We start from the raw sequence: 10518 nt of genomic DNA on the forward strand, positions 1-10518 counted from the left end.
CTTGTGATATGTTATATAAATTACTAAGTCTAAAATAGTGTATTATTGTCTTTTTTAAATCGAAATGTCTATAAATATCTGTATAAATGATTTTAATACAGGGTCAGGCGATGAGGAATATGAATTTGAAGAAAAGAAACTAAAGCTTCAATCTGACACAGATCCGAATGGTTTGTTAGGTATTCCGTCACTACAAAGTCCCATTTATCATGAAAAAGAAATTCCTCTCGAACAACAAGTATTCGAAATCCATTCAATCAAGCATGAAACAGAAATAATGAAAGAGGAAATAAGGACGACTTGGCTTCCGACTGTTTAAGAGAAAGTAATGAATTTGTTGCCGAGTCCATTCAAAGTAAAGAAATATTATCTATTCCTGTAGAAATATTAACCTTTGGATCCGAAACTACTTCTTCGACAAACTTGACAGAAGTTAAAGAAGATGAAGATGGAAATTGCATTGAACATGCAGAAGATTCTAGAAAGATTTATATACATACTGAAGTTATCAGCTCAAACAACTTCGAAAATGAAAATAAAGATCAAGCACAATCGCCAAAATACATAGAAAAGGGGTTAAACATCTCTCAAAAGAATCAAGCCCAAATTCCTTTTGGGATGAGGATTCATGCGCAATAGTCTCCAAAGCCGAGATTAATAATTCAATAAAACTCCAGGTACCAGAAAACATAGAAGATGAAGATCCTAATAATCAAGGAGAGGCCAGTCAAGTCTCTAAACGCGATGAAGGCTCATTGGATCAAGGAATACTTGGCAAAAACGAGTCTTCAAATACTTACGACATTTACATCGAAAAAGATGATGATAAAAACGTGAGCGAGTCAACGCCGATTGTCAAAGAAATAGTTATCGAAGAAAAAGGACCAGCTTCCCCAAGTCACAATCAGACAGGAAGGAGCGTTGACGTTATTGGGTCTTTAGAGGAAAATGATGATGACACTGAAGACAGGAATGATAATGATAGCGATTCCGACAAATATTTGTACAGACTACTGCGACCTGACGAAACTTATAATTCTGGAATCTTTCCCAAAAATAGACATTCCTATACAAGCCTTGAAGATCATGTTAGTAGTGGGTCTAGAAGCACTATAGGGTCAAAGTTCATTTCCTGCTCTAAATCGTTAGAAAAGATCATGCAGTTTGCCAGAATGATCCGGAGAAGTTGGCGCCACGAGCTAAGACACATTGTGCGGATTGACCGCACCCTAATGGGAAGCGATGTGGAGGAAATAGATCTCACTGACACAAGCGTCCGAGAAACACACCTCACCAGTGACAGATCAAGAAGAAACTCCTTAAGATTTGATGAGATTATATTGGTTCCAAAAGAATGCATACCTCCTGCAAGCGTTAAGAGGATTTGTCATGTCCAGAATGACTCTATTTATATTGACGATTAAAAATCCCATAGATATCTACGATAACACAAATGAAAAAAAAAACAAAGATTGGCCAAAATAAAATTATATGAAATAGCCTCATTGAAATGCCTGAAAAAAAATTATTGATCTAGGAAGTTTTTTTTTTAATCATTTTTTTTTGCCCATTACATGTGCACCATACAAACATTGAAATATAAGGTAAAATTATGTTGTTTTTTTTTTGGTTTTTTTTGTGTGATATATTTGTTTAAAGTCAGAAAATATATTAACTGTTTACTTATTTATGAAAAATTAAAAATTTTTTTCCATTTAAAACAAAAAAAATTCCCCTCCCTCCCTCCTCTGTCTGAAAACCTTATATTATTAATGCATAAAAATATGCTCTGTTTTTATTTATTATAATGTGTATTCATATTACTTTTTTCTTTTATATTATTAATGCATAAAAATATGCTATTTTTTTTTATTATAATTTATTCATTTATTTTCTTTAAATTAGAAATATTCTCCTACAAATGAAAGAAATGATGCATTTCCTTTCCTTTTTGGTGTGTGACTGTGATATTAATAAAGACATTAAATAACAATTGCGTGTATTTTGACTGTTTCTGTTTGTCATTTACAAACTTAATATTAATTTAATTAAAATTCATAGATTTACCTGCTGAACTGTTAGGATGTATAAAGATATCGAACAGTATTAAAGCTCAAAACGTCCAGAAAAAACACTAAAAACAGAGGTGGAAAAAGATGATATTGGAGAGTAAGCATCCACTGCCGATCGGTCACACCCGCTGTGTGCTCTTAGAAGATAAGGATATTAAAACGGTGGATATTCAGTGTTTAAATAATGGCCTAACAAAAAGTTTGAAAAACGTCAGTCAGCATTTCACTGAAGGACCATGTCTACACGTTGCAAAATTTTTTTTTTTAGATTTACCACCCAGGAAAAGTGTTCATACACAACACAGTATCAGTGAACAGAAATAATTAAATGTTTACTACCATACAGAGAACACACATATAAATAGCATGTTCAATTTATTTATTATCTTAGCCCTCTAACATGTAAAAAAAAAAACTAGAGGTACTGTGAGCAATGAGATCACTAAATGATACCCCCCGCCTCCAATATGAATAAAATGGCAGTGTCCATGATTTGCTCTGGAAAATCCAAAATATATGTCAGATCAAAAAGTAAAATAGGAGGTGCACAATGGCATGTAATTAAGATTCTGTGAAAGTTTTATTTAATTTCCTTCAGTGGTATGAGAGGAGTTGCGGAAAAGAGATGGGTACCCAAAAGCGTAACAGACGGACGGACGGACGGACACATCTGTTTCATACTTTATACTTTTTTTAACTGAGTATGATCTTATATATGCAGTTTTATTTTTATTTAAATATAAAAAGGTTATAGTCTTTCAATCCAAGATAAAGTCTTCCATGAACTTTAATCCCTTTTCTATTTTTATATTAAAGCTTATAAATATGTTAAGTATAATAAGTTTTTTTTTCTTTCACTCATATGGTGACGTCATCTCTCACCCAAGGACTCGTTCTCCAGGTGTACGTCTCGCAGTGGTTTCAAACCCGCGACGTTATGATTATCTCTGAACATCGCTACTCTAGAACAGATGCTCTTACCACTGCACTTGTATCTAATTTAAGTATTTAAGATCTAAAAACATTTTTTTTAAAATGCTGACCTACCTTGTTCTTTTGTTTGACACTGTGTCACTAATTCTCCTCTGTTCCATGTACAGGTGACGATAAAATCATCTTCTTCCTTCCTCTTTATATGGATTCCGTCTGATGACAAATTGAAGAACTTATGTTGGCAGGTCAAATTTATGTGTTCCTTGTTGTAGGTGGCATCAACCGTAAATTCTGAACCTATTGAAATGAAGTTAATTAAAAAATAAATAAAACAAATATTTATCGTGTTCTTACTAATTCGATCGATCGAAGGATAGAGAGAAACTTACGACATGGTATCATTATAATAGATTTATTGATATGGCTTCCATTATTACACCTGGAATGTATCACCATCTGTTTTCCCGCATGATGTTCCAGATGAAAAGTGAAACTGAATCGAAGAGATTTATTGGTATTTTCATAATTCCCATTACTACACAACATTTTTCCTTGATTCCAATCGCATTGATCAACATGATTAGGATCTCCCTCTACAGTTATGGTAATATGTCTGACGTCACAATTAATGTCTGTTACAATGGTTTTTCTTTCATTGTGGCAGAATTCTTTTGTTTCTTCGGTTTTTGACAAAATTACTGAAAATTAAAAAGAAATCATTTGTACATTTTTATTAAAAACCATTACATAAAGACATACTGAAGATATGGTTATATATAAAAACCATATATTAACTGTGATAGATAAAATACTCTATTCAGGGAAATTTTCGCCCCTTTCGTCCTCTTGAGAAATGAGCGAATTTAAAACGGGGCGAATTCAAATAAACAATATAATTTCTTACGCAGAACTTAGAATGGGCGAATTTAAATTGGGCCAAATTGTTCACAACTGCAAATGGGCGAAAATTACACGGGGCGAAAATAAACATGTATACTACGTCGATGTTACATGTAATGATTTTATCGTAGGAAACATCATTGTTGATGTGTGTTGAGCAAAAAAAAATGTAATCAGTATATGATTTATTTATTGAAGTGTCAAGTTCAAGTTCAGTTTATATCACCCAGAACAACGTATTGGTGCATGAGGTAAGGTGCATATATAACATATATACATTATATATGATATATGCAGTCTGGTAGAGGTACATAAACTATATAGTAAACATGACAGGAAATTAAAGACGTACAACACACTGAGAAAGATAACTCTTGCAATTTCAATTGAACGTTTGACGTGACATCAAATTTAACGTTGGTTATAAAGCATCATGGTGATGAATGCTACGATCTCGATGTATCAATCATAAAAGAAAAATGGGATATGGGGATTGATTTCTGACAAATTTTATTTAAGCCTACATTGCCTAAATTCTCGTTATGTACAATATTGGCTACGTACATGTAACTGTCTATATTTTAATTTGTGCATTCGCGATAAAAATATTGGTTAGTTCTTCTTTAATTAAAACAACAACACCAATAAACAAATAAAAACTTTTTACAACATCGATGTCTTTCTCAGAGCCTTACTGATCAAAGAGGAACAACTATCAAATTGTTTTTAGTATATAAAAAAACCAGTAGTCATTATGTATTCTGCATTCATAAATTAACAAACTAGTGTGTACCACAGGGATTCATATGACGAAATATATCTACACTTTAACCAACATTTTGTCAAACGTTAATCGTCTTAGCAGCGACGCAAAAAAGGGAAGGATAAAGGTGGAGGGGGTATTCAAAAATTACCTATAAATTTACATTTAAATACGCTTTAAATATGAGAACTCTGATATATGTAAGTTAATATATTTTTAAGCAAAAACAATATTCCAATTTGACCTTTTTTAAATGTGCTTTTTAGATTCATAGCATATATAGTCATTGACCCAAGTCTGAAAGAGGTGCGGGAACATGATTTAGGGAGAAAGGGGGACGGGGTAATTTTTCGCTATGAAATCAAAACTGGTCGTACAAAAATTATACAAAAAATCATGAAGATTATCTTTACTACATGTGCCAGATACCTTAAGAAAGTTTTTTTTACCAAAATTTAACTTAACAACAGGTTTTTTCACACACACAAAAAAAAAACTGAAATTGAAAAATACACAATTTTTAAGGCTTAGATAATTCATGGTTTATCAGTTTAATAAAAGGTCTTTAAACATTTCTTTGATGATATGTATATCAAAAAGATGACTTTATTTTTGTGTTAAATGGTAAAAAGAATATGTCAATAAAATTTGAAAATTATAGCTAACCTGGCTTTTTTTGAAAATCAATGTTTTAGTTTGTTGATTAAAATTGAAAAGTTTCTCTCCTCGTAAACAACTAAAGGGGAGGGGGTAAATTTGGGAATTTCCTGTCAAAAAACCACTCTAACGACTTTGTCCAACATGTGCATTTATACAGTAGATATAGCAATGTATCAAATATACGATTATAAAAATATTGAAAATTAAACGAGAGGAATATATAGTGGGGTGTGTATTGTACAAAAAATAACAGGAAAAACCATTTAATGTTGAGAGAGAGAGAGAGAGAGAGAGAGAGAGAGAGAGAGAGAGAGAGAGAGAGAGAGAGAGAGAGAGAGAGAGAGAGAGAGAGAGAGAGATAGAGTGAGAAAGAGAGAGAGAGAGAGAGAGAGAAAGATTGAACATCTTATTAGAGAGAGAGAGAGAGAGAGAGAGAGAGAGAGAGAAAGAGAGAGAGAGATAGAGAGAGGAGAGAGAGAGAGAGAGAGAGAGAGAGAGAGAGAGAGAGAGAGAGAGAGAGAGAGAGAGAGAGAGAGAGAGAGAGAGAGAGAGAGAGAGAGAGAGAGAGAGAGAGAGAGAGAGAGAGAGAGAGAGAGAGAGAGAGAGAGAGAGAGAGAGAGAGAGAGAGAGAGAGAGAGAGAGAGAGAGAGAGAGAGAGAGAGAGAGAGAGAGAGAGAGAGAGAGATCCTTTTGATAAACATGCAGACATTACATTAATGCACGAAAGTAGATTTCTCTTTTTTTATTTTATTGAAAACAACCAGATTTTACCTGAATCATTATAGTTCATGTATACTTTAGTTAAGAAAAAGAAATCGTTTTTAAATATCATTTTGTAAAAAGTACAATATGATGTCTGATTAAAATCTGGTTGTTTTCAATAAAATAAAAAAAAAACTTATACCTGGTATAAAAATCCAAATATGTGACACAATAATCCGTAGTTGTGAGTGAATGATGTTTTCTCACAATGTTTAATACAAAAGTTATGAAGAGTTCTGTTATAAATATCTTGACTGTATCAGTAGTTTTTTTAAAGTTTCTATTTATATATATTTATATACTTTAATTATAAAACTGAGTAATACATCACATATAACATTAAGTTGTGAATTGAAATGAAGAGCAATTATAACTGAAGCTTGAAAATTAGTTTTACTGTTCTTTCTTGATGGTATCATGTATTAAAAAACTATGTCATCCTTCATTTCTATATTGTATAATTTACAAAATGTAGTTTATTAAGACTCGTTCACAGTCACTGCACTTCAAGGCCATTCTTCACATTCTCAATCATATTAATCAGGCAGTGCTATATGCCCTCATTGAAAACATTTGTATTAAACTGATCTAATGAAAAGCAGGAGGTTCTTTCACAAAAACATCTTACTACTCAGACTAAAAACTTCACCACTCTATATTTTTTTCTTGATATTTAAAAGGATTGTTCTCCCAAATACACCTCATTTAAATATACTTATATATGCAATGATAGATTCATTATTTAATAATTAAAATATCAATATTATGTATTAGAACTAATTTTTCTAGCTTAGACATTTGATGTAGATGGGAAGACATTTTAATCTTCAATTAAAATAAATTGTGAATGGGTCACAGATTTACAAAACGAAAAAATATTTTTTTCTGTCCTATAAAAATCCAGGTCATAAGAAGAAGACCATATCTGATTTACTGATAGTGTGGTTATCTAAGACAGCTTTAAAACTACACAATTAACAAAGGTTAAAGACAAGTCGTCTACCAGGTGTCATTTTAGGGTAGCATGGCATTTAAATATTAGAGTATTAATTATTTATGGTATTAATTACAAATGTACGCGACAAACAAATTCAATGCGTTAAATATACAGCATGAATACGATCTAAAAATTCATTCTAAACTTAAGAGAGAAAAACTTGCTGCATACAAATGAATAAAAAAATGTCCGTAATACACTGTAGATGTTTTTACAGCATGTTTGATATTTATTAACACGGGAATTTAGACTTATCATTTTCAAATTTCTAAATTAATTTTAGAAAGGAAAACTGCATGAAGGAAATATCAATTCTATGGAAATTTTAGTGAGGTGTTTAATTAGATATCATTAACAACTAATTCCGCCCTTGGTGGAACTTATTATATCTTCCTGTACAATAAAATTGCTACATTTACTTATCGCCTTACCCAAATCCTGACTTTAAGAGTAACTCGTTTGCACAGGATCAGGATTATTTTTAATCTATTTGTCCGGTATTTGATGCCATTATACATCTGCATGCTAAAAAAATCAATCTAAACTTTGTACATATGGCACCATTTCTTGAAAGATAACACAACCCCTATTTTTCTCTGCTTTCACTTTAATACTGGCCATGTGTCTTGATAATAAGTTACTGATCAGCATTAGGTTAAAAAAGCAGTGCCCTCTCTTTGTTAAATAGCATTAAAAAGTTAAGTAGAATGGATGTATGAAATATCATAACATTAACAAAAATAATCGACACACTCATGGAAAGCTGGAACTCATTTTTTTTTTACTTTAAAAAAAAATATAAACATCCACTTAATAGTAACTAAGATGATGAGAAAGATTTGTGTTATATATTAGAATACTCTTTTTTCATAAATAAGAAGTAAAATTCTACTTTGACGTTTGGAAATGCACTTGATAAATTTCATAAGAAGGGCACTGCAACAAGCGCAAGTGAAGCATCTCCTCACAATAAAAGAGAATATCTATAAATCATAGCAGCATTAGACATCGATCCCGATCTAAATTTAACATCAGTTCCATTTGACGGTTTCGCACAGAACAATCTCGCTCACAAACAAACGAACGCACCCAATTATGATATTTAATGATATTTTAATAAAGAAAATAACCGAGAGAGCATTTAGAATTGCTTTAATGAAAAATAATTATGAAATATACCCCAAAAATTAACGAATTTTCATGTTTTAATAAAGTACTACATAATGTGACAGAAACATAGGATTTATACAAAAAATTAAAAATGTTGGAGAAATTATAATATTTCTATGTTTTGAATTTTAAAAGCATAAATAAATAACTTTTTTTCTTTTTTAAAATTCTTATTATCCTTTCTTTCAAACGTTTAGGTTATCATAACATCAAAAACATATTTCTAGGACGTTAATCTACCTATCAGTTAAAAATTCGTTTTGAAAATAAGTTATATGAAATTGTAATTAAATTTTTCGACCTGTAATGTCTTAATATTGATTTCTAAAGAGAAAAAAATGCTTTAAAAGAGTGCATACGCTTCCTTTTATTAAGATGCAGGAAAAATTGGGCCCCTTCGATTCAAAATGGCTATTAACATTTTTCTAATGCAGCTTTTAATTAACTTCAAAAGCTGCATGGTCAGTCAAAAAAATGAAACTTCTAATTCATTTATAAGTTTAGTCTTTCGACTGTTCGAGCGATATACCGGTTATAATGTTTAGGCAGTCATCTATGCATTTATTTAAAACTTATTTGATTGAATAATTACAATTTATCTTTCCTTAATTTTCTGCGAATTATTTTGCTAAAGCATTATCTGTCTCCCCAGCAAAAATGATATAAAAAGAATTACCTTGATAAAATACACTCAGAGAAATCACGTTATAGATCCAATATCACAGACATGATCAAAGTGTTGGCCGAATCTAAAACGCAAATAATGAAGTCTATAATTTCTTACTCATTAAACATTAAAGTTGGGTCTACTGGAATCTTGAACTTGAACTTTATTCTCATAACTGACAAAACAGTGAAGAGAATCAGAGCTTGAAGTATAACTCCGACAAGACACCCGAAAAAATACCTTGTACATTTCAATATGTAGACTGGGATTTTTAACCCGTCACTTTATAGGACAGTCCAGACACTGACACTGGTTTCGTTTTCAGGGCTTCCCCAACTCGTATATATGAAACAAGTGACTGTGAGTCAGGACCCTAAATAATTGCCGAGGTTTTATTTAAGTTCCACGCTTAATCAATAGATAAACGCGTTCAAAACATTTTGATCTGTAGTATAAAGTTACGCGATATACAGTTTTCCATTGAACTTCCTAAGAGTGTCCGTTTAAACTTCTGATTGTAAAGAAATCTGTAAAGTAAATTAGTTAAATTATGCGTAGTAATACACTGAAAAACTCCAATGGGATTTATTTAAAACGTGTTAATTATTAGAATCTTTAAAGATGTAAAGAAAAATTTCTACAATTATGCTTGTACGAAAAAAAAAACATTCCTTACTGCTCAATGACCTCAAGTGCTGTGTATAAGTCAAAATGTATACTCCCCGACGGCAAGTAGCAGTGTCTCAATATCATTAAAACATTCTCGGAAGGGTAGGTAAACAAAAAAAAGGCAATCATAAAACATTACTTTTATTCAGGTTGACGTTTGTGTTGTATACATCCACGTGCGTGCATGTACGCCTTTGGATATTATCTTATTCCCTCTTATATAACTAAAGCTTGTTAATTTTGGCTGGTAGCATTTTGCGTTATAAGCCTGCGAAACAAAATTTTTAAATGGAAAACTAGAACTGTAATTTCTAAACATTCATTAAATATAAATCAAACTTACCTGTATTCAGTTTAAAAAATAAAATCTTCAAAGACTACCAAAAATTACTAATTTATTTTCAAAATCTAATTCATTTTCGCCTCCAAACGTAATATTTAGATTGAAATTTGGCTCTATTTTTCAGGTTGAATCCACGTTTCCATTGATGTACATGTATCAGTGACGCTTGCGATTTTCAGAATGCTGACGGAAATGAAATGCATATATGATGGTAAATTAGGACCCTATACATTAATACATAGAATTAAGATAAAGATGTTATACAATGTTATTCACTTTAAACGTGCTCCTAATAAACAAAATTCAGGAAAAATAAGATGAAGCCTTGAGAATGCTTCAGATTTCAATGCTTCTGATTCATGTAACATGTAAATACATGTGTGCACGGAGTGTATTTAGGAATTAAAATGAACCAAGTCACGAGTTTTTTGTGGAATTTAAATAGTTTGACCTTTGAATGAAATTAATGCACTACTAAACAATTACGTTACAAGCTAGTAAACGGAAAAACAATTCGATCTTTAAGTAGACGACTGTACAATACTACTTGTTTATGCAAATTATTCAGTGATCTTAAGAGAA

At 31.4% G+C, this 10518-nt stretch overlaps 1 long non-coding RNA gene across 2 annotated transcripts; it reads right to left on the minus strand.

Moving 5' to 3' along the window:
• Positions 1 to 3156: 3156 nt before the first annotated feature.
• Positions 3157 to 8973, minus strand: LOC134259463 (uncharacterized). 2 transcript variants are annotated; one of them, XR_009990365.1, is made up of 3 exons: positions 8934 to 8973; positions 3395 to 3703; positions 3157 to 3302 (listed from the first exon to the last, which is right to left on the minus strand). It is a non-coding gene; the product is annotated as an uncharacterized LOC134259463 (long non-coding RNA). The 2 variants fall into 2 exon arrangements; XR_009990364.1 differs by lacking the exon at positions 8934 to 8973 and adding an exon at positions 6233 to 6297.
• Between the last annotated feature and the right edge of the window lie 1545 nt (positions 8974 to 10518).

This window comes from Saccostrea cucullata, unplaced genomic scaffold, assembly GCF_032062105.1.
Source record: "Saccostrea cucullata isolate Sc308-1 unplaced genomic scaffold, CSIRO_AGI_Scuc_v1 ctg1537, whole genome shotgun sequence".
Taxonomy (NCBI): domain Eukaryota; kingdom Metazoa; phylum Mollusca; class Bivalvia; order Ostreida; family Ostreidae; genus Saccostrea; species Saccostrea cuccullata.